At 36.9% G+C, this 23,706-nt stretch overlaps 2 protein-coding genes across 6 annotated transcripts in view; one reads left to right on the forward strand and one right to left on the reverse strand.

Annotated features, from left to right (window-relative positions):
• LOC133649000 (uncharacterized) overlaps positions 1-23,706 on the reverse strand; it is a 1,204,785-nt gene that overhangs the window by 5,960 nt on the left and 1,175,119 nt on the right. The gene's annotated exons all lie outside the window — the stretch shown is intronic.
• Positions 20,829-23,706, forward strand: part of il12ba (interleukin 12Ba) — a 29,476-nt gene continuing 26,598 nt past the window's right edge. For all 5 annotated transcript variants that reach the window (XM_062045663.1, XM_062045659.1, XM_062045660.1 and 2 more), the window contains exon 1: positions 20,829-21,046. The gene's annotated coding sequence lies outside the window, so the exon portion shown is untranslated. The remainder of the gene's footprint in view (positions 21,047-23,706) is intronic.

A 23,706-nucleotide genomic window follows, 5' to 3' on the forward strand; every position in this document is an offset into this window, starting at 1 on the left:
TAGTGGGTAAGGCTTATATACCGGTGCGTTTTATGGTCCAGAAAATACGGTAAGTGTCAGTTTGCATATGTTTCTGTTGTCTACACTGCAATTCAGAAAAGGTGTTCTGGTTTCTAGATATGAGCTGCTGGGGCGGTCTGCCCCACTTTTCAATTACACAAGCAGTGATAGATCAAACCACTCATAGTACACGCTATCTTATTTTTTGCCCACACTGATTAGCGTGAGTTATTTGGATCTTAATAAATTAAGCCCTAAATGTACTCATGAGTGAATGTCCCATGGGTTTTGACTCTGTGGGTTATTTATTCCAGTGTTTTTCAACCACTGTGCCGTGGCACACTAGTGTGAGATACAGTCTGGTGTGCCGTGGGAGATTATGTAATTTCACCTATTTGTGTTAAAAATATTTTATGCAAACCAGTAATTATAATTTGCAAATAAAGTGCCATTGTTGAGTGTCTGTGCTGTCTAGAGCTCGGCAGAGTAACCGTGCAGTAGGTGGCAGCAGGTAGCTAATTGCTTTGTAAACGTCGTATCTAAAGCTTAAATCAAAAATAAACAAAAGGTGATTGCCCCTAAAAAAGGCACTGAAGCTTAGGGATGGCTATGGAAAACAAAACTAAAACTGAACTGGCTACAGAGTAAACAAAAACAGAATGCTGGACGACAGCAAAGACTTACAGCGTGTGGAGCAGACAGCATCCACAAAGTACATCCGTACATGACATGACAATCAACAATGTCCCCACAAAGAAGGATAACGTCCGCACAACTGAAATAGTCTTGATTTCCTAAAACAAAGCAGGTGCGGGGAGTAGCGCTCAAAGGAAGACATGAAACTGCTATAAGAAAATACCAACAAAACAGGAAATGCCACCAAAATAGGAGCGCAAGACAAGAACTACAACACTACACACAGGAAAAAATCCATAAAACTCAAAATAAGTCACAGCGTGATGTGACAGGTCGTGACAGTACACCTACTTTGAGACAAGAGCTATAGTGACGCATGGTTGGTTATGGTTTGAATTCATATCCAACAATTGCAACAATGACTTTTTACTGTCAATATAAACTACCACGTTTACATTTTTAATGTTTTCTGCTGGTGGTGTGCCTCAGCATTTTTTCAATGAACAAAAATGTGCCGTTGCTCCAAAAAGGTTGAAAAACACTGATTTGTTCAATGTATTTCTATAAAGAAAAGGTGGCATTGATTAAGAACCAGTGGGCAGCAACCGCATAACAATCTTTCACTGACACAACTCTGTTGTCTGCATACATCCATTCCTTGCACATATAACATCTTATCATAGTCCTGCCTTACAGTTGCAGTATCACCACATATTTGACACTCTGCTGGCGTAGCTTCACAGATTTAGTTGACATATCAGCAAGTGGAGGTCAGATAATACCAAAGTGACTAGACCCAAATAGCACAAATTACATTTCCCCTCTTTGATACTATTAATACTACAGAATACAAGAGGCATATGCGGTACTATTAATCCTACTTAATACCAGAGGTGGGTAGTAACTTTACTCCGTTACATCTACTTGAGTAACTTTTGGGATACATTTTTCTTCTAAGAGTAGTTTTAATGCGACATACTTTTACTTTTACTTGAGTATATTTATAGAGAAGAAACGCTACTTTTACTCCACTCCGTTTATCTACATTCAGCTCGCTACTCGCTACTGATTTTTATCGATCTGTTAATGCACGCTTTGTTTGTTTTGGTTTGTCAGACAGCCCTTCAAAGTACGATCTATCGCTTGCCTGCGTTTCACCAATCAAATGCAGTCACTGGTGACGTTTGACTCCGTTTCACCAATCAAACAGAGCCAGGCAAAACAACAACAAGCTTAAGCTTACATGAACTCAACGTCAAATTTGAGGAAGCACATCACGGTAAGTAACGTTAGTTCTTTGAGACACTTGTGATTTAGGGCTATATAAATAAACATTGATTGATTGATTGATAGATATTTTGGCTGTCACCGTAGGCTGATGTTAGCTTCCCTGCTATGAATCACTGTCAAATGTATATCGTGTGGGGACATTTATTAACGCACTGCAGCCTCATAGACACGCACAGTCGCACACACACACAAGCATGCATAGAAACACCAATCAGAAGTGCACAGTGTGTTCCCAGGTTTAGTTAGTTTAGTCTTTGTTTGAAGGGACAATGCACAGAAACATTAAACTCAAACACAGATATGTTCTGTACCAGATTATAGCTAAATTGCTAATTTACATATGCAGTCCCTAGCTACCTAAATTAAAGGGATACAAAAATAATGCAATAAAACTATGACAATATAATCATACACAAGTATTAAGAAAAAAGTCATAAAATGCCCTTTCATGGACACATACTTAATATACAATACAACCACACCTCATTTACATCATCACACACAGACAATACATGCTCTTGTTCACATCTGTCATAATTTGTAAAAACAACCCTAATTTTAACAGACACACCTCACAATTTACAACAAAAATGCTCTCATGGATAAATATAATACACATTAAGTTGACATGTCAAACAAGGTGCCCACCTTAGTGACCGTGTGAGTAGCTTTGATTGCTCCGAAGCCACGTGCAGCCCACACCTATCAGTTTATGGTTTGCGTAAAGGCTAACTTGTTATTTTCCTTTGTAATCTCTGCCTACTGAGCCTATTGTGCTGTTAAGTTATTGTGGCTCAATGTGCCTTAATTTTTTTATGTTACTGTATTATTATTTAATATATATTATTGTTTTAGTTGCTTAAGAGATATTCCTGGCTCTGAATTTGCTCGTTGCTATTTTTATGTTTTTGTGCATTATTTGCTGCCGTCATCATTAAACGAACAGGTTACTCATCAGTTACTCAGTACTTGAGTATTTTTTCACAAAATACTTTTTACTTTTACTCAAGTAAATATGTGGGTGACTCCTCTTTACTTTTACTTGAGTAATAAATCTTTAAAGTAACAGTACTCTTCTCTTACTTGAGTACAATTTCTGGCTACTCTACCCACCTCTGCTTAATACACAGGACAAAAACAATAGACCACTGTTTGCCATGCACTAATAACTGTCCCAATGTACTATATATGCGGTGTTCTACTTGGGACTTCAGTATTTCTGAGAAGTGTGATGTACGTTTAGACATAGTTGCGATATTAGAAGAAACAGCTGAAGGCTGAGTACAGGGAGTCCTGTGTTCAAACCAGGAAAACCAGGGTCAGCATGTTCCAGTGTCCTTGTTAGTCGGATGTATGTTCAGATCAAGCTAAAATTATCTGGAGTTTATTTGAAGGAAAACCAGGGAAGACAGACGTTAAATCTCACATTCACCAACATGTGCAGAGTGATTGAATGTATCAGGCTTCTGCTCAACGGAAGGTAACAACAATGATGTTAACATGAATCTCAATACAGTGGCCCGCAACTGACCCACCTAACAAATATTCTAAGATACAAACAGTTTCTCCGCAATTTTTTTTTTTTTGCTTTTAAGTTGCGAGAAAAAATGTGTTTTACCAACCAGCTTTAGATACCTTCCCACTGCTGGTTGGCATAATGTATGTCACAGTAAATCCTTGTTGTCAAAATTATCCATACTTCGAAACCAAGTCGATACTACCACACAAAAAATACCGCAGAGCTCTGCCACCATAAGTCTAGAAAGTGTGCGTTAAAATCTCCAGATGCAAGCAACCCAACTTTTATCACTTCTATAAGTGCTGGGAAAACACCGATTAGAGAAACTCTCCCGTCGTTTGGTAACACTTTCAACACCACTGGTTTACTAATTTCACCTGAATGCAAAGTGTGGCCTGAGGCCCATTTTTTGAGCACAGCTCGTTTTCTATGGGCCTGTGTCATATTGTAGTAATAAAAAAAAATAACCCCCTCCAAAAAAAAACGAAAAAACTTCTTAGAAAAAGGCATACTGTGAAAAAAAAAAAAAAGACTGAAATGTCAATACTAATAACTAAAAACGACAATGATTTGTCTTCAAATATAAATTTTAGCCTTTTTTATTATCCTGTTTCATTACAATAGACATGTTGATGTCACACTTTGTCAATTTGCTCAATGCTTTTTGTATTAACCTGCTAACAAAAAAAAAACAACAGAACGTGGAAATCCAGATATAATGCAGATAGCAAAAATGTAACACAAAACCGTTGAAATAGTGTTTTTATTTACAGGTTAATGATCTGTTCAATACATGTCAAAGCCATGTGCAATGCCAGTGAGCATAATGAAAAAGGGAAAGCATTCAATGACACTGAAAAGAAGCTGTCTTTCTTTAGCTGACAGTATGTTATTTTTTGCATGGTCCTTTTGTTCCTTTGTCATCCTTACACGTGCCGGTCTTTGCATGCAAACAGGCTTAACGTAACCATGGTAAGGTACACTCATTTACACATACCAGGATGGATTAGCCCATTTGGCCTTAGACGGTGAAAGGGAAGACATTAATTTGCGACTATACGTACACAAGTCCGGGAAAAACCCAACTAATCACCAAAGAAAAGTCCTCACCAGGAATGGACTGATGAAGATAGTACTTAGAAATACCTCCCTTTGAGAATAGTGTTTGATTTCTGGGGGTTTGGATTACGCACACACTTAAATGCACACACACGCACACACCGACCTCGTAAAACAGTCCGATAAGGTTGTCAGACAAAAACAACAGTCTGTTCATCAACCAGCTTCTTTTTACCACGGCAGGGCCACTCGAAAACTGAATCAAAAAGAGCAGAGCTCTATCTCTGCAACCTTAGGCTGTGAGAAAGGAAATATGATCCTCTTTTGGAATTAGGAAAGGCAATCCAAGTTTATATAAAGGAAATTGATGCAATCCACTGAAACTAATTATTGAAATCAGGAGTCATTGCACGGTTAAACTTTCTTTAAATCGTAAGTAAACATTATTGTAAATTTTATCACAACTCAGTAAGTTCTTCCATGCTCTTATTTCTCACTTGTTAAAGCACAAAAGAATAATAAATCCACCTCGATAATCTGTTACGAAAGTGTTTCCACATTGATTGAACCAATCCTCTCTTCTGTAGAGATATTTTCTCTACAGAAGACTACGAAGACTACATTGAACCCATGATTTTCTCTGAGAAAATCATGGGTTCAATGTAGTCTTTGTCAGATCGCTCTTTGTAAAACCAATTTTTGCCGCTTGATTCCTACCAGAAATAATGCCAACGTTTAAAACAACATTCATCTATCATTAGAAGAGAAACGTTTCCTCCCTAGCCTGGCAAAAGGTGATAGAAAAGTCTCTCTGACTGTATTTTAGTTTGTTTCCCATCAGTGAGGTTTTTTTTTTTTTTTTTTCTGAGACAGCAATAACAATTGTGGCACCAGACAGCAGTTTCCTGTAAGAAGATGATAGAGACTTGACTTCATTTACAGTTCAACCAATTAAACTCATTAGTCATGCATCACCAATCTGGTAATAAGGATTTTCCTAAACGTTGCACATCATTGGTTTTGTGAAAGTAGCATTTTTCAAGTACATACTTGCAAGGATATTAAAAAATGTATATATGCAAAATGTGCTCCCAATTTTGCATATATTTAGTTATAAAGACCATCTTCAAGCCGCTTTTTGACTGTCTCTTCAGAATGCTCTGTTTTGTGGGCGGTCTTATTTACGTGCCGAAGCCCTCCTCCAAGCCAAGCCCCCTTCAAATGTGTTTCCAACCCGTCAACCATATCTTTGTTTTAAGCGCTTCCATATTGTGTCTACTGATAGATATAGTTTAGAATTATATGCCACTTTTTTTATTAAAAATGGCAACAGCGGTGAGTTTCCGCATGCATGTGCATGTACGATCCAGTCTGCCCGCTCCACATTACCTGCAGTGTTAGCCGCCTCGTACTAGCAGTTTTTCTAGATTTAGAATTCACAGAAAAAGGAAAGACATACACTACCATTCAAAACTTTGGGGTCACCCAAACAATTTTGTGGAATAGCCTTCATTTCTAAGAACAAGAATAGACTGTCGAGTTTCAGATGAAAGTTCTCTTTTTCTGGCCATTTTGAGCGTTTAATTGACCCCACAAATGTGATGCTCCAGAAACTCAATCTGCTCAAAGGAAGGTCAGTTTTGTAGCTTCTGTAACGAGCTAAACTGTTTTCAGATGTGTGAACATGATTGCACAAGGGTTTTCTAATCATCAATTAGCCTTCTGAGCCAATGAGAAAACACATTGTACCATTAGAACACTGGAGTGATAGTTGCTGGAAATGGGCCTCTATACACCTATGTAGATATTGCACCAAAAACCAGACATTTGCAGCTAGAATAGTCATTTACCACATTAGCAATGTGTAGAGTGTATTTCTTTAAAGTTAAGACTAGTTTAACGTTATCTTCATTGAAAAGTACAGTGCTTTTCCTTCAAAAATAAGGACATTTCAATGTGACCCCAAACTTTTGAATGGTAGTCTATGTTTTTTTGTCTCGCATAAGGATTGTGAATTATGAAACATTACAAAAAATACATTTGCAGTACCCTATTAAATGTATTTGTCAGTGTCCATAGTACAGTAGTTTATGACGCTCTCTTGTAATAAAAGACACACAAGTACGGACATGAGACACAATGTTTTGTGTGTGTGTGTGTGTGTGTGTGTGTGTGTGTGTGTGTGTGTGTGTGTGTGTGTGTGTGTGTGTGTGTGTGTGTGTGTGTGTGTGTGTGTGTGTGTGTGTGTGTGTGTGTGTGTGTGTGTGTGTGTGGTTTTTTTTTCATTCAACAGCAATTTGTGAGTAAAATTAAAAATCCCTATATTTTGAATTGCAAATGTTGACAGGCATGTATGTGGGGCGCATAGTTTACTTATTCAAGGATAATGCAGCACGTTCCAAAGTTAGGCCAGTGACTCGCAAAGTTGTTTCACTAAATACCACCTCAGTGAACACTTTGCTCTTCAAGTACCACCATAATGACCAACGTTAAATACAGTAGCGTAGTAGGCCTAAGTAGTCATTAAAAACAAGGCAGAGCTTTTTTTTTTTTTTAATTTGTACATTTTTGGCCACTCTAACGTTACACACAGTGTAAACAGTAACACTATGTTTGAATATAATTATTAATTAATACATAATAATAATTAAGTGATTATTTAGCATACCACGAGATGGAGCCCACAGTTTCAGAATTGCTCCTCTAGGCAGTTGTGCTGAGCTGCCCCTCCCTGAAGTCTTTGTCCTTGTCCGGGGTGTCACCACCTCCAAAGTTATTAACCGTATCCACTCGGCATCCATTGCACCGATCTCCCTGCGGTCCCTTCCAAGGTTTGCCGTTCTTCCCATTGGGTTGAGGTTTTTTTGCCCGGATGTGGGATCTGAGTCGAGAATGTCGTTGTGGCTTGTGCAGCCCTTTGAGACAGTTGTGATTAAGGGCTATGTAAGTAAACTTTGATTGATTGATTGATTGATTGATTGATTGATTGATTGATTGATTGATTGATTGATTGATTGATTGATTGATTGATTGATTGATTGATTGATTGAAGGCAAAACAGGAGTGAGTGTAGTAGCTCATGTAAAACATCAATAATGAATGACAGGGCACTTTGTATGAAACTTTTACTGCAAATGTACGATATTCCTTTTTACCCTCCATCCCCGTCATTGATAAGAATATACAGTACTGGAAAATGTCTCCAAGCAGTGTTATTGATTCCTGTGGCAGAGTGTTCATGCTGGGCTGGTAATTTAACATACCAAGTCTATCACGTCAAATCCTGTGTATGTTAAATATACTTGGCCAATAAAGCTGATTCTGATTCTGATATGTTGCACTAACAACCTAAATTGTTGAAAAAATAATGTTTCCCATTGATTTGTATTAGTACAAAACATGCATAAAATGTAATTCAGGTTTGATTTTTTTTTTAAAGTATAAAACGTGTTTGACATAAATAAAATAGTGTGAATCAATTTTGTAATGGGGGGAGGCGCCTCAAAATAAAATTATACTTAATGCCCTATTTAAGCCTGGGGCGGCCCTGCAGCCATGGCAACTAATCACTTTCAAAAAATACAATAAAAAGTAAATATATTCAACCTTTTCTCACCTAAAAACCTCAATTAAATTAAGCTACAGTCTGGTTAATCATTGTCATAAGAAAGAATAATTTATAATGAATAATCACTGACTTCATTAAAATATGCCATTTTAGGGTTGGACCTTCAGTTATTGAAACCTGAGGCAAAGCGTTATAGCCAACATCAAACCAACATCGACTCTGGCAAGCGCATTCTATTGCTGATAAATGAACTTTTATAGCAGCCTTTTAAACCCTTATGGTCACAGCAGGGTTAAGGTGCATAAAGAGAGGTATATACATATTATATATGTGTATATTAGAGGTCTAAACTTTTGAGCGAAGAACCCTGTTTAGTGGCGAGTGATGCATAAAGAGGCTTCATAAACACAAGGTTTCTCTTTGACAGAAATATTTTGAACAGATTCGAAAGACAATATGCCACGGGAACCCACACATAAACAAAATTATCATCCTAATCCTGCCAAAACAAACTTCCCTAACAGGATCAGTATGCAGAATGCACCGTTTTAAATGAATTAACCTTCCAGGGCCTCTCCCTATCCACTGTTTTCTTCATCTATCTCATGCTCTAGCTAACACATAATAACTCTTTCCACCCTTTTGTTTCCTTCTGTTTTTCCATCCATCTCCACAGATGAGATCACTGTACTGATTTCATCACAGCTGCTACAGTTTGGAGCTTTGTGCGGACAGTCCAGTGCAGCCTTATATTCAGCTGTGCGTTTTTTTAACAACTGCAGAACATCATTTAGGACAGCTGCATAAAACACTCAAATCTGTGTGTGTAATATGAGACTTTTATGTAAGATGCAGGATTGTGCAGACTGCACAACTTTGATAGTAATTCATGTTTACTTTTAGGGCGCACATTGCCCTCTGAGAGCCTCTAGTGGTCATTTAGCGACATTACATAAAATAGTTTTATTATTATGATTGCATCACAATTCCATCCGTCCATTTGCTCTGCATAAATGTCAAATATCACTTGTTCTCTAATATCCAAGACACTGTAAAAAAAAAAAAAAAAAAATGAATCAAGGTACAGAACTGTAGTTATTATTCATGACTTGTAATTCTTGATCATTGTTTCTCCTCTCAATAGGAAAATAAAAGGATGTTATGATATGATTTTAATTGAATTTTATTATTATTCCTATTATAAGGCAAGCTAATGACGTAGCGCTCATGTCACATAAAGAAAATATTGAAAAAAAAGTATGTCGGTGAAATATGCTAAGCAGTGGGTAGTAATTCATATATTATTCCCAATAATTGCTAGTGATATCTTGTAACATTACAACTTTTTGCTCTCAACCTTTTTAGGACCCGAGCACAGAGATACAAGGACCATCTGGAAATTGTTTCTTACCAGGGCCATCGCTAGGAAAGTGAATCGGTCTCTCTACCCCATGTATTGCCAACTGCACTGTTCTTGTTTAAAAGTGTTATACACAGTAACTTAATGCACCCAATTTGTTTCCTTGTTTACGATTAACCACTTAAGAAGTCATAGTATTATTATGTAAATTATGTATTATTAGTTGTCTTTTATTTTTTTTGTATTTAAGCTCATCAAATTTCCCACTATTAACACATTTTTCAAGACCACATTAAACACATCATCATAACCTAACTGACCTTTGTCTAATGCTCATAACTGTGAATTATAACCATCTGATTAAGGTCATTCAGTTACTCAGTGATTAATAATTATTAATAAGGATGTTTAAGAATTACTCAGAAATTATGAATTACTGAGTAGAACTTCAATGTGTCATAATACAATTCAATGTACCTAGGAACCGGGGAAAGAGGCAGCATTTACATGTTAGAGATGTTGAACTGTGATGATAATATGTTATGGTCACTTATTTACCAACACGAAATACCACTAGATCGATTTCAACAGTTCACAAATGCTTTCAATGTGCGGGGAACATAAATGAATGTTTAGGGCAGACAGCGAACAATATAGAAGTGTTTGGTAGTGTAGTGGATTGTCCGAAGCTTAAACAGGCAACAAAAGTAGTTTAGTACAACAAATTTATTTACCCATTATCAGAAGTGCAGGTTGAATTAAGTTGGCCGTGCAGACAGACCACATGTTACTCCGGAGTAAACAAGACACACACAAGCCAAAATCACTGTCGAGTTCCGGTCTTCTGCCATTTTTTATATGTCTCTTGTGCGTCATTGTTTGTTATTTAATGCGTCACGATTGTTTTGTTTTGGTTTTGTCTGTTCCAAAACAACCTTGTATCTCTTAGTCATATTTGGAAATTCTAAACATTCTGTAGACAGGTTGGCATAACTCCATATTCACCTTTGTCCCACAACTGGTCCATTCAATGGCACAAAATAGAAGAGAATTGAAAATGAGCGGACATTCTTAAAAGACAAGAAATATAGGTCAAAAGGTCAGAAATTCTACGACATACCCTCCTTCCAGGGTCTTAAGACCCTGGACCAAATCAATTTCTGATGTAGACCACTAAGTTAAATCTCTACCACAGATAGAGGCAAAAACCTCAATGTTTTTATACGAGGCACAAATTCCGTCTATGACCCTCCTTCAGAGCGATCGCTGTTACCAGCCTGCAGTAAAACCATCTCACAGAACACAATTAGTGGCCTACCCTTTGATTTAGTAAAGGAATAACAAATACTTTGATCATGAACATCATTGAACATAAATAGATGAATGTATATAGACTTATGACTGTAAGACATTTGCAAAAATATTTTTCCCGGCATTTGCAATGAATGTAGTTACCAATATTGTTAATTATCAATTGATTTTGAACACACAACTGAATTTCGTATGAGTCCATGTTCGATTAGAGCTTGTATAGATGGCTCGGTGGTGCCTCAGGCTGGTGGCCTGCCGACACCTCGTTGGGCTTTTGGCTGCCTTGGTGAAGAAAGAGATCCACTCAAACAGTCTGTCTCTGTCTCTTCTTGGGGTGTGGTTCAGTCCATTGGGCAAACTGTGCAATGGCATGTGCACGCTGGCCGCTTTGGGGAAAACTCAGGTAGAGTTGGAGCTGTGGGGGCTTGGGGAAGGCTGGGGCAGAGTATGGGGCGTGGGGCTTTGGTCCAGGCCCTCGGCTTGCTTCAGGGCCTCCTTCCACAGCTGCTGGAATCCCGACGGACACATATTGGCTGGCAACCTTAGTCGTTCTCGTCATCGCTGGCAAGGTGTAGTCTCTCCTCTCGGTTCCTTCCAGTCAGGTACCGGGTGTTGGTCCTGGATCGGCTTCGACCGTGCCCCTCTTAGCGAGTGTAAGGGAATCTGGAGTGGCTGCTTTCATCCTCAAATCTGCACAGAGGAACTGGCACACAAATTCTACATTTTGCAAACTTACCATTTTGGTCTCATGGTCTTTCCACCTTCCTAGGAAGCTGCTGGTCCTGAGAAGTGCTGATCTTGTGACTGAAGAAGATTAACCTGTTTTCTTAAAATAGGTGGCGTTGTTTGACCTAATCTTTTTGGGGAAACCATGTCGGGATATTAGATCATTCACAAAACATTTAATTACTGAATTGGCACCCTCCTTTGAGGTTGGGGTTGCTTTCGCCAACCACTGCAATTGTCAATCTAAATCATTACGTTCCTTTATCCTTGTACCGGATTGATCATATTGATTAAATAAAACCTCAACACGCTCAAACTTGACCCAATCCAAACTCACCTCTCCCCTCTGTCCCTCTCACAGGGACAGTGTTAGTCGTAGCAATAGTAATAGTAATAGTAGTAGTAGTATTAGTAGTTTCAGAAACATCCAAGAAAAAGAAAAGACAGCTGATAGTCAAGCGCAGCAAGAACAGAGGCGGAGGACAGGTCATGTTTGAGGTCACTGTTCACTTTTGCAATAGTACTTTGATATTTTACAACACCTAGTGAATTATTGTGGCCTCAATAATTCACTAAATAGTTGTATTTAATTTAGTCTATCTATGATGGGACATTGCACAGAAACATTAAGTTCAGAAACAGATATGTTCTGTACCAGATTATATCTAAATAGCTACTTTCCATCTGCATCCCTGGCTACCTAAATTAAAGGGATCCAAAAATCAAGCAATACAATTATGACACTAATTAATCATAATAAATATATACATTCATAATAATCAATAATTAATCAAAAATAATCATACTGTAGCATGTAATCAATTTTAAGAAAAGTCACCAAATGCCCCTTCATGGACACATACTTACCATACAATACAACCACACCTTATTTACATCATCACACAAAGACAATACATGCTCTTGTTCACATCTGTCATCATTCATAACAACAACCAAGCTTTTAACAGCCATACCTCACAATTTACAACAAAAATGCTCTCATGGATAAATATACTACTCATTAAATTGATGTGTCAACATAATGCCCATCTTAGTGACCGTGTGAGCAGCCTTGATTGCTCCAAAGCCACTTTTTAATTTCAAATGTTCTATTCCTTTTGTTATAACGGGGAGAAGGCTAATTGGTCTGTACATGTTCTGGTCTTCTTTATTTCCTGCTTTATGGATTTAATTATAGTAGCAGTTTCTCGACGTGGTAACTTTATTCTGTCATGCCATTATCCTCTTCTAGCTCAACATCCAGAAGTATGGTGTACTGCAATGTCTAAATAAAAATATAAATTACTCCAAACTAAAATGTCAGACTGCACTTTAAAGTTACCTGACTTAAACTTACTTTTATTAAATTGATTTCCAAACTAACCACCACCACAGCAGACATCTTCCTCAATCCTATCCCAATACTCCCATAAATTAAAAGTGTTTCACAACAGTGGTTAAGTAGTTATTTTAAGTAATATATCTCAATATGTAGAAATTAATAAGACTAAATCTTTACCAGAAAGAGTAACTTGACAGAGTATATGAACTAACTTTTTGAGAATAATAATTGATCATAAATATGTTTGAAGCCACATATTGAACATATTAAAGAAAAATATCCAAATCCATTGCTATTCGGTATAAAGTAAAACACATGCTGAATAAGAATGTGTAATATTGTTTTGAAGTTTGGGGAAATGTTTATAGAAGACATATATACCCAATACTTAAACTTAAAAGGCTCATTTCAATATTACACAAAGCATTATTGTTATGATCATACCAATCTATTTTTTATAAGTCATAATGTGTTAAATGTTCAGATAATTTAATTTTAAAACAATGGCAATTATGTTTCCGAGTAAAGAACAACAGCCTTCCAGTTTGTATTCTTAGCTTGTTTACATTATGAGGAGAAAACTATCATTTACGGGGGATATTGATTTTTGAAATAGGTCAAGTAAAATAAAATAAAAAACACAAATGTATTTCAGTTTTAGGAGTTAAATGATGTACCATCCTCAGTGATGAGCTGAACACATGTAGTTTTTTGTTATGGTTTTGGAGACCCTTGAAAAGTAAAGTTTTTTGAACATTATAAAATATAGTAACAATTACTTTCATCTTTTAACGTTGATGTTCCAGGTAATTTAATGTCCAATAAATGTATATCATAGGCCAATATAAGCTTTGGCTTCCGCCTATTCTTTTTTCGGTCATTCTTTTTCTTTTCTTTTCTGTGTGTAAATGTGTATGATTGTTAATATGTCTAATTTACTGTTAAACTGCTCACACAAATTGGTTGATGGTTAATTATATGACCAAAATAAACGTATTTCATTTATTCATTCATTATCTATCGCACTCATAGTTTTATTCCATTTCGCATGTAATTATTCCTATTGATTTCTTCCCCTTTCACTCAAACAACTAAACAAACAAACAAACAATTAAACAAACTTGCAGCTAACCACAATCAACAGCATACCATTTACGAATACCTTCATTTGTCACTTTCTCATCTTTTCTTCACTTTCGTTTTCCTTTACAAACAACATCCTGTATCCATCTCTTCCTTACACTTCACACAATGTTTCTATTTTCTGTTCTCCTAGAAACCATTCACATAACGTAAGGTTATAAACATCCTTTTCCCATATTTACTCAAACCATCCTCTTCACCCTCAATCTGTTTTTTCACCTGCTCTCTCTTCCTCTCTCTCTCACTTTCTCTCCTTCTCTCACAATACAAACACAATAATCCAAAATAATCAGTCTTATAAAATAATTTTAGCTTTAGATATGATTTAGGGCAGTGGTTTTCAACCTTTTTTCCCAGTAAAATAAAGAAATAAAATACAGCATAATGTCATCATTTTCTGATTTATTAAATTGTATAACAGTGCACCATATTGCTCATTTGTTGTGGTCTTACTTGACTTATTTGGACAAAAAAATATAAGAATAACTAAAACGTTTTAAAAATTAAACAAATGATCAAATTATAATAAAGATTTCTATACATATAATCAATCATCAACCTTCTTTGGATATTGATTTTGTTGAAGAATTATTCTTCTATAATTATATTTATAAAGGATTTTGAATTGTCGCTTTTTTTAAATATTTAAAATCTCAGCTACCCCTTGGCATACCTTCAAGTACCCCCCTTTTTTGTCCGGGCGGAAACACCATACCCTCCTTTGAGAACTACTGGTTTAGCCTATAAAAAATCATTTGTCTCATACATCATTAGACTGTACAACTCCTCTTTGGGGGGGCTAGGATGACAGGGAATGCAAAACAATAACAGTGCAATACTTTTTTATATCATGGTCGTTAATGCCTAGTTCCTCTTATTTTACTGTTCTATTTTTATTCTCCTTGTAATATTTTTCTATTTTGTTTCCATTTATACCCTTATTAGTTACTGTTTACTTTTTACTTCTTCTTCCTGAGGGAACTCTCCTGAAGGAATCAATAACGTTTTATCTGTCTATCTATCTATCTATTACTAACCCGAGCACAATTCCTGACGTCATGCTCATCTTGCAGACAGTTATTTCCATTTAGTTTTATTCTCTACATGTAATTCTACATGCACCAATGTCACATAGGAATTTGCTTTCTTTGTTATTTATTTACATTATTATTTCTGGTTTACTTGCTGTCTGTTTACTTAAGTTCTCATTTTTTGGTCTGTCTTCCTTCTGATTAGTATTTGTTTAACGCTTCTCTACGTTTTGTTTTGACTATGGCGCTGAGTGTTGGCGAGTCTTATCTGTACTTCTTCAGACTCTATGTTTCACAGTTTGCACAGATGCCCTTAGATGTTTTTAGAATATAAATGTAACTTTTATTTTATTGTGTGTCTATTCCTAAAAAAAAATTAAAATGTCAATGTATGATCAATTTATCTTTATCAAATTTAAATTCAATATTATTAATTTATTTGTTGTATAACTATTAATTCAAAGTTACAATGTGTCCTACTCTATGATGTGCGTGTGTTTGTCTCAGCTTCCACACAGGAACTGGATGGATCAGATAAGCAGCAAGGCTGTTCAATACAGTATATTACACACATAATTAATGACTAATGAATTTAACAATGCTTCAATGTCCCAGTCCAAATGTATATATTGATATTTAAATGTTTATTTATTCATATACAGTATATTTTATTTGTCCTATTATCAAAACCAACCTGTCAGCCTTCTCTTCATATTGAGTACAGCTGTCTACTATATATATTTATATATAGTTTTTTATATATTTATTTATTTATTCTTTAAACCTAGCTCAATGCTAAACTAATCCAATGCTATGCTAACTCAATGCTAACCTAGCTTAATGCTATCCTAGCTCAATGCTAACCTAGCTCAATGCTATGCTAACAGTGTCACACCTCTTCGGCCCACGCCTCACGCAGCTGTCACTCACACAGCCTCGTCACACGCACACATCCCTTATCTTAAAATGTCTTCTTGCAGGGCCTCCTTTTTTTTTCCTTTTTTTTTTTTTTTTTTTCAAACCACAGTGTCACACAGTTACAATCACCAGCACAGTTAAAAGTAAATGCAATAGACAACTATTTTTCTCATCCAGAAGCACAGCTGTATCATATCAGAACCTTAATAATAAGAACAACATTTATCATTCACTCTTAGATGGACAAATAGTCAAGTTTAAGGAGGGTATTCTGGACTTCCCTGCTTAGGCTGCTGCCCCCGCGATCCAACCTCCGAGAGCGGAATAATATAATTAAATGGATAGATCATTCACTCATATGTTTTCTGTACATAAACTTTGTCTACTTTCTCACACGCACACACATTTTAGACAATTTCCCAACTTTTAAAGATAGCAGGGCTGTGAGAAAAAGCGTGAAGGGAGGTTGCGAGAGGGGGGGGAAGAAAAGGAAGGGGGGAATTAAACCAGATAAGAAACCAGGTGCTACACAAAAGTTATTAAATTACGCATATATCTAAATGTACCAACATAAACTGACTCACTCAATACACACACATTTCAGCATTCATCATTATACACACACATTGTTAAATTACCATACCACCCCATTGTCCGGACAAATATAAACAACTAATGCACGCGTGCTTTTGTGGAATCGGCCGTCTCATTAACAAACACGGGTCCCTTCATTACTCATGCAACGGCAATTAACCCGTTTCAGCGGAGCAGCCCCTGGTTTTACTCCCTGACCAATACACGGCAACAGCATAAAAGCACCATAGAGTCACTGATAATCACCCAATGCTCTACAGTCATCATGTTTTGGTCAGTTCCATACAGTTTCACCAAAGCTTCACCAAAGCTCCACCAAAGCTCTACCATATGGAGCCCTTAACTCTATCCATCTATACTGCAGCAAATTTCCAAATTCGTGACAACTTGGCTCAGTTGATCTCCTTTACCGGAGTCACTGAACGATCACCTTATATCAGGCTTTTTACCCGGCTGCAGTTTCCACATAGACAGATACGTAGGACCTTCATAGACGTCATCAATTTGTGTGGGCCAAATGTCACACCAGTTAGCCAACCTTGCCTTAAATTTCGCTGTGTCCAACTCCGGCTAACCTAATGTACTTGCAGAAAAAAGCATCCTCTGCCAACAACGACAGAGGATGAAGAGGTTAAAAGAAATGTTTTGTCTCACATCGTCTATGCTTCTACACTCCAAACCACCAAAATTCTATCAACAATCCCCTTATGTTAAAAACAAGAGATCACAAGTTTTCAACAAACACACAGACAAATGATCACATATAAAACAACTCAATCCAACCATAATTTACCCCATTCCAGATTGTTTTTGGAGAACCTGACTAAACCTATCTTTTATCAAAAATAGATTCAGCAATTAGTCTTATCGATCCGGCTCTCTCCAGGCAGAAAATGTTTACACTTTAAGCAAAACGCTTACCTTGTTATGCGCGCGTGCAACACACTGTCTGCCTGACAGAGAGAGCGGGAGCGGCTGTCGACCTGTAAGCTTCTAAACCATCCTGTTCGTGACGCCAATTTGTGTAGTGGATTGTCCGAAGCTTAAACAGGCAACAAAAGTAGTTTAGTACAACACATTTATTTACCCATTATCAGAAGTGCAGGTTGAATTAAGTTGGCCGTGCAGACAGACCACATGTTACTCCGGAGTAAACAAGACACACACAAGCCAAAATCACTGTCGAGTTCCGGTCTTCTGCCATTTTTTATATGTCTCTTGTGCGTCATTGTTTGTTATCTAATGCGTCACGATTGTTTTGTTTTGGTTTTGTCTGTTCCAAAACAACCTTGTATCTCTTAGTCATATTTGGAAATTCTAAACATTCTGTAGACAGGTTGGCATAACTCCATATTCACCTTTGTCCCACAACTCGTCCATTCAATGGCACGAAATAGAAGATAATTGAAAATGAGCAGACATTCTTAAAAGACAAGAAATATAGGTCAAAAGGTCAGAAATTCTACGACAGTAGTGTTTCACACATCTTTCTGTGACTATCATTAAAAACTTGAAAAGTTTTCACAGTGCTTCACTTTTTCCACATGTTATGTTACAGCCTTACTCCAAAATGGAGTTGTTGTTTTGTTTTTTTTAAATCACATGTACATAAGTATTCTCAGCCTTTGCTCAATACTGCATATTTGGCAGCAATTACAGCCTCAAGTCTTTTTTAATACGATGCCACAAGCTTGACACACCTGTCTTTGGACAGTTTCGCCCATTCCTCTTGGCAGCACCTCTCAAGCTCCATCAACTTGAATGGTAAGCTTTATTTGTGATCCAGGATGTCTCTGTACATTACAACATTCATCTTTCCCTCCATCCTCACTCGTCTCCCAGTTCCTGCTGCTGAAAAGCATCCCCACAGCATGATGCTGCCACCACCATGCTTCATTGTAGAGATGGTACTGGCCTGGGAATAAGCGGTGCCTGGTTTGCTTCAAACATGGCGGTTGGCTTATCAGACCAGATCATTTTTTTTCGTCTGGTCTGAGAGTATTTCAGGTGCATTTTGTCAAACTTTACTATGAAATGGCTTCCGTCTGGCGACTATAGCATGCAGGCCTGATTGGTGGATTGCTGCACAGATGGTTGGCCTTCTGGAAGGTTCTCCTCTCTCCACAGAGAGTGTAGCTCTGACAGAGTGACCATCAGGTTCTTGGTCACCTTCCTGACAAGGGCCTTTCTCCCCCGATCCCTCAGATTAATCAAGGGATCATTGAGACCTTTAAGGTAGCAGATGTTTTTGTACACCCTTTCCCAGATTTGTGCTTTCAGACTTTCCTGTGTCGGTCTACAGAAAATTCCTTCGACCTCACGATTGGTTTGTGTTCTACCATGCACTGTGAGGTAAATTACCATACCACCCCATTGTGGTCACAACAAACTTGAAAAGTCTAACAGATTACTCTTCATTCACAATTGAAGTTAAAAAGTGGCTTTGGAGCAATCAAAGCTGCTCACACGGTCACTAAGATGGGCATTATGTTGGACACATCAACCTAATGTGTATTATATTTATCCATGAGAGCATTTTTATTGTAAATTGTGAGGTGTGTGTGTTAAAATCATGGTTGTTTTTACAAATGATGACAGATGTGAACAAAAGCATTTATTGTCTTTGTGTGATGATGTAAATGAGGTGTGGTTGTATTGTATATTAAGTATGTGTCCATGAATGATGTACAACCAACTGAATTTACCACACGTGGACTCCAATTAAGCTAAAAGAAAATCTCAAGGATGATCAAATGAAACAGGATGAGTGTGAGCTCACTTTTTATCTTCTTGGCAAAGGCTGCAAATGCTGATGTATATGGAATTTATTGGTTTTTTATTTGTAATAAATTTGCCAAAAAAACGCAAAAAAACGTTTTCACTTTGGCATTATGAGGTATTGTGTGTAGAATATTGAGTATACAAAAAAATATTGATTCCATTTTGAAATAAGGATGTAACATAAAATGTGGAAAAAGTGAAGCGCTTTGAATACTTTTCGGATGCAGTGTAGTTCTTATAAGTCTTAATAAAAACAGCACAGTACTTTGAGAATGAGCTCAGGGTATGTGCCTTTACTTTCATCTAGTTTCTACTTTTAAGTCTGTGTGGAATAAAACCAGTAAAACATCAACAATATGTTTTTGTTTTCCATTTTTTGTTGAAGACCTGTGAAATATTGCAACTTTCAGAAAAAGCTCCCACAAATTCAAACGTTTTAGGCTGCGACAATCACACAAAACAAGCCAACAAAATCCTGGAGGGACTGAATGTTACTATTCTAGCAACTATAGGTCACCTTTTTAACATACTGGAAAACAAATATTGCGAGCATGTACATCCTGCCGGATGTAACAGTGTATTTTAGGGCTACCATACACGACTGCAACCCTAAACCCTATTCAGTAGCGTTATTGCATGAATTTGGTTGAAATCATCTTTTTTTAAACACATGTATAAACCCTAATTATGTGTTTGACTTTTTATATATGGAATTAACATATCTAGAACATGTCTCAGTAACCCCCTAAAATAATTTGTTGTTGTTTTTTGTTGTTTTTCATTTTTATTTTTATTTTTATTAATTTTCAAAAAGTGCCAACTAATTCACTATAACACTGCCAGAATATGAATTTAAATAATTGTATAGCATCATTCACTTGAATATAATTAAAAATGTGTCAAGTTTTCCTTTATTTTTAAAGTAGAGATTAGCTGATGCCTACAGGATTATCATCAGCGGGTACTATGAATCGTGATAATACATCATTGTTATTATAAGTATATTATTATTAGTGTATATCCTTGGAGTTAAGCCTCCCTCTGTCTTTAAAAACAAGTAATATGTATGTTTTTAACATTAATCGTGGGTCCTGGAACACACCACAGTTATGGGCAAAGAGATGCAAAAGTAAAATTTATCTATCACTTTCATCATGCTGCCACATATACATTTATTATTATATTTTACCCTTTGATTCATCACCTCATCTTTGTTCAAAATGTTGGTGCTGTGTGTGAATGCTCAAAGGTGAGTTTTGATGACTTTATGACGTCTACATTGAGTGAAGTGTGTCAAGTTAGATGTGCTTATGTCTAGGTGGAACGAATCATTTTGTATTTTTATTAGGTAGTCTTAGACATTGTTGATTTAACATTATTGACCACATTTATTTCATTTTAACATGTGTGACGTCGTTTAAAAAAACGTACATATTTAAATGACAGAAGAACATTTTCAGAGTCCCATTTGTCCATGTGCAATTTAAAGGGTACCTTGATGTAGGACATGAGTTTGTCCACTAGATGTCACCCATGCGTTTTGGATCAGATGCAATGCATTTTCGTGGGAACCTTTCGTCAAAAAGTATTACTGAATAGAGAATCATTTTTTGACAGTTGATTTTATTTCGTTGATAGCATAAAGTGTTTTATCAGGGTGGTTGCTGCATTAACCTGAACTGTCGACAAAACAAAACTATCAAAACAAAATGAACTTGACCAACAAGGAGCATGGCGGCTGGCTAACAAGGGATGCTAACATTACAAGGTAATGGAGTTAACTAAGTAATTAATGAAGTAAGAAGAAATACAGGTAGGATTTCTTCTTCATTAATGTGTTGAGATATAGTTGTGCCATTGAAGCAACTGATTAAGTTAAAGATGTCCACCCCTACATGTCCAAGATCAAATATTTGACATGATTTGAACACATGCAGGTGAGGATTGATTGATTGATTGATTGATTGAAACTTTTATTAGTAGATTGCACAGTGAAGTACATATTCCGTACAATTGACCACTAAATGGTAACACCCGAATAAGTTTTTCAACTTAGTTTAAGTCGGGGTCCACTTAAAGTGATTCATGATACAGATATATACTATCAGATATATACTATCATCATAATACAGTCATCACAAAAGATAATCATCAGAGTATATACATTGAATTATTTACATTATTTACAATCCGGGGTGTGGGATATGGAGGAGGGGGGGGGGGGGTAGGTTTGGTTGTTATCATCACTTCAGTCATCAACAATTGAGAACAGAGAAATTGACATTGAAACAGTGTAGGATATGTACAGAAAGTAGTGGACATAGAGAGAGAGGGATCAGAAAGCATATGAAAAAGTATCTACATTTGATTATTAACCCTCCCCGGATTATTTACAATCCGGGGAGGGTGTTAGTTTAGGGTTGAAGTTGCCTGGAGGTGTACTTTTATTGCGGTTTTGAAGGAGGATAGAGATGCCCTTTCTTTTACACCTGTTGGGAGTGCATTCCACATTGATGTGGCATAAAAAGAGAATGAGTTAAGACCTTTGTTAGATCGGAATCTGGGTTTAACGTGGTTAGTGGACCTCCCCCTGGTGTTGTGGTTATGACGGTCATTTACGTTAAGGAAGTAGTTTGACATGTACTTCGGTATCAGGGAGGTGTAGCAGATTTTATAGACTAGGCTCAGTGCAAGTTGTTTTAGTCTGTCCTCCACCCTGAGCCAGCCCACTTTGGAGAAGTGGGTAGGAGTGAGGTGTGATCTGGGGTGGAGGTCTAAAAGTAATCTGACTAGATTGTTCTGGGATGTTTGGAGTTTAGATTTGAGGGTTTCGGAGGTGCTAGGGTACCAGGAGGTGCATGCGTAATTGAAAAAGGGTTGAACAAGAGTTCCCGCTAGAATCCTAATGGTGCTTTTGTTGAGCAGAGAGGAGATTCTATAAAGAAATCTCGTTCGTTGGTTGACCTTTTTTATTACCTTGGTTGCCATTTTATCACAGGAAAGATTAGCCTCTAGAATGGAACCTAGGTAGGTGACCTCATCTTTGGATGTTGGGGTGAAAGAAGTAAGTTAATACAGTACAAACACAATTTTCGACAATTTCAAGAAATATCTTACTGTCTCTGGTTACAAAATAAACGGTCATACATTTCCAATATTTGGAAGCTCAGGATATGTCGCTTAAAAGGTTACTGATTTGTGGTGTTACTATCAGTGTCTATCAATAGTTTATACTATCAGTGTCTATCAATAGTTTACACATGGAAACCAACAAAAACAAGCATTAGAGAAATGTCATAAAACTCGTAAAAGTCAGACTATATAACATTTAATTTAATTTATTTTTTTCATAAATGGCTGTAATGATAATGTCAATGAGGGATTTCTAATCACTGCTATGTTGGAATTGTTATTAATATTGATACTGTTATTGATAATATTCATTTTTGTTTGACTGCTTTTGGATTGTTTTGTTTCATGTTTGTGTGTCCTTTCAATTGCTGTGTTTATTGCTATTCTGGTCGGGTTTGGTTTTGGAATTGCATTATTATGGTATTGCTGGGTATTGTGTTGTTGGATTGATTAATAAAAAATAAAAATAAATAAAATTAGGGCTGGGCGATATATCGATATACCGCAAGTTTGTCTCTATGCGATATAGAAAATGACTATATCGTGATATTCGAGTATACGTTCTCACGCAGTTGCTTTTAGCTGCGGGCATTACACTGCAGGCGTTTCTCACTCTTTGTTGTCTCTCCTTCTCACAGAGACATAAAACAAGCGCACCTTCTAACGTACGTCACATACGTATACGCCCTCGCGGAGCAGAGAGGTAGCGGTATAGGTAACGTTAGCTGTGGTGCGAGTGGTAATACGAGAGAAAGAAGGTCCGAATCTGGTAACAAATGAAGGAAGAATTAATTCCCAAGAAAAACAGCAGGGGGTCCATCGTCTGGCAGTGGTTTGGCTTCAAGCGAGAATATGTCGAACAGACAACCGTAATTTGTCAAGTGTGGGGCAAAAGCGTTGCTACAAAAAGTAGCATTACTGCTAATATGTAGCATCATTTGAAAAGTCACCCGCTAGAGAATGAAGAGTGTTTGAAACTCCGCATGTCAACATCTCGGCCGGTGCCACACCAACAAAATGCCAAGGCAACTATTTCCACATCAACACTGTATGAAAAAAAAATAGTCAACAACAGAAGGAGATAACGTCCGCAGAAACCTACCACATAGCGAATGACATACACTATTTGATTTCCTATTATGCAGCTCATTTTTATTTGACACTTATTGAAATATCTTGTGTGACATCATGCACAAAAGTGCACTTTATTTGTTTTAAACTATTGTAGTGGCGTTCTGTACAAAAAAGTGCACTTTAATTTAGTGTTGTTTTGATATGTCATCTTAGTGACATCAT

The sequence above is a fragment of the Entelurus aequoreus genome, linkage group LG04 (assembly GCF_033978785.1).
Source record: "Entelurus aequoreus isolate RoL-2023_Sb linkage group LG04, RoL_Eaeq_v1.1, whole genome shotgun sequence".
In the NCBI taxonomy this organism is placed as follows: Eukaryota; Metazoa; Chordata; class Actinopteri; order Syngnathiformes; family Syngnathidae; genus Entelurus; species Entelurus aequoreus.